Raw genomic sequence first — 2563 nt, 5'->3', positions numbered from 1 at the left:
GGGCTGCAGATGGGCCTCGCACCTGGCCAATCACGCGCTGCCCATCAGCAGCCCACAGAGCCGCATGTGTGACTGGCCATGGGAAAGCATGGTGGCAGTGCAGGGAGGCAGGTGGCAGTGTTGATACAGGGTGGTTGATGGCGTCAGTAGCTGCCATGTGCGAGCTCCCCTCTCCCCCCCACATCTGACTGGCTGGGCGGCACCTGCGTGCCCTGCAGAGGGGCACTGCTGCCCTTGCCCCCACACCCTGGCCCTGCTCCTGGGAGACAGCAGCGCTGGGTGGTGGGTGGCAGTGCTCCATCCCTGCCCGGCTGCACGTACCCCCTAGGACCTTTCCAGGTATCCCTAGGGGTACATGTATCCCCAATTGACAATGCCTGCCCTAAGACTAACCAAAAAGAAACTATGAAGAGAGGCACATATCTGAAATCCTGACCCTCTCTGCAGCTTAGCTTCCTCAGTTACAACCAGGGCTGCAAAAAGGTGCCTTCATCCACTTAGTATCTATAACTGTACTTTCTCCACAGATAAGGGTCTACATTTGCCTCTTGAAAGAACTGAGCAAGATGCACTTTCCTTAAACAGGAGGGAAAGTGCTAATGGCCTTTTCCTCCATAATAGCTTAGTGGTTAGAACATGCATTCAGCAAGTTGTAGACCTGGGTTCAATGCCATCTTTAGTCTGAAAGGCTTCCAAACCACATCTTTCTGCCCTGAGAATGCTCTAAGCATGAGGCTACTGGCCATTTTGGGGTGATAGGTATTTGCTCTCCACTTCTCCTTCGGAAGGTGTGCCACTGAGTAGAAGAGAATTCATGCTCCACTAGATTAGAAGGAGAAAGCAAAAATAAAGCGATTCTGGTTAGAGCAGTCCTGGGGGATTCCACTCTCTCTTTCCTAGGACTCTTTCTGTGCTGGAAGCAGGGACCAGAGCCAATGACTCCTCTCTTCTCAGTGGAGTGCTTTAACCATCCTGTTTATATGGATCCAGTGACCCCCAAATTGCATAAACCCATGTGCCCAACAGATCAAAAGAAAAGATGCTAAAATTCAGGTCCTAGTTGGGAGAATATTTCACTCTATCCCCACCACTTAACAATTCCAACCATGTTACTCTTGATTTCATATGGGGAAGTGAATTTTATTCTGGGCATTATTTAACAAGTGGAACCCATTATGATTATATTATAATTGAATCTGTGGTAGAAGAGATGCTTCAGTAAGGGACCTTTAATGAAGAGGTATTTGTACAGAGGCATAGCAGCATGACTTCGTGCCCATGGTAGCCACACAGTGCCCAGGGCAGAGCTTGCTCCTGCCTTGCAGACTGCGACAATGAGATCCACTGCCATCCAGCAACATCAGCTTTTGTGTCTGTCCTCAGTTACACTACTGTATTTGTACCCCCTGGTATAAACCCAGGAGTTGACTGATGCTGACTACATGCAAAAAAAATTGTTTTCCAAAGTTCCTCTACACCGCATCTATAATGCTGTAATTCAAGGGCAGGTAACAGAGGATATTCATTGAAATTTGCAAGCAGCAGCCAAGAAGATACACAATAGATCTCCCCCTTAATAGACAAAGGAGAAACTAAAACAAAACACATAACTTCTATATAACCATTTAACATCAAATACTACACATAAAAAATATACTGCATACATAGGCAAAGTCTAGGAGTGATCAGGACAGATCAGCACTGGGACATAAACAGACTTTCAGCACACGTAAGCCATTTTGACCATCTCAACCCTCTGCTCAGCTACCACCTAACCCCACAGGCTCTGGTAAGTTTTTACCAGTAAAGTTCCCAAGGTATCTAAACTTAGGATCTGCACATAAACTCAGTATTCCCAGGAGTTAGCAGCTCAGCACCTCTCAGGATCCACAAATTTAGCATTCTTGCTTCCACGAGAAGGCCCAAACAGGCATGCTCTGAGCTATGGAAATACAAACCTAAGGGATCAGATGACGCAGAGCAGAAAGTGCCAACAATAAATTTTGTACAAAAACACAGATGCAGGAAGAGGAGGAGGGGAGAAAAAGAAGTTGAAGGTGGAATTGATTCTGTGTAACCAGAAAGTAACCCTTCATAAGGTTTTTTTGATAAAAAGAGCTTAGGTGCATAACTCCAGAAGAAGGCTCAGGGCAGAACCCAAAATAGATGTAGGCACCTCCCTGCACCCCAATATTAAGCACTGAAGCTCCCCCACAACACACACCAAAAGGAACACGATTCAGACATATCCAACTATTTAGCATTTCTTGTCAGCTATCCTAGCAGCTTTCCAGTCAGTGTTGGTAACTCCATTTTAAAGTATCCATATCTCCCCATGCATTATATAGAGAGCTCAGGTGCTTAATTCAGGGCTGGAGATTACATTCTGTGTGCCCAGAAGTTAGGTGTCACAATACTCAGCACTGACAAATCCAATCTAGTATGGTATCTAGTTTTAATCCTTGCTAAACAAAATTACCAGTTTTAAAGGGACTGCTGCCCAAATAAGGGTTGTAGGATCAGGTCCACTGCAACTTGAGCTGTACTGGCAAATGAGTAGCGA

This window comes from Alligator mississippiensis, chromosome 2 (assembly GCF_030867095.1).
Source record: "Alligator mississippiensis isolate rAllMis1 chromosome 2, rAllMis1, whole genome shotgun sequence".
NCBI lineage: Eukaryota > Metazoa > Chordata > Crocodylia > Alligatoridae > Alligator > Alligator mississippiensis.
The sequence above is the reverse complement of the archived record's forward strand: the minus strand, read 5'-3'. Positions refer to the sequence as shown.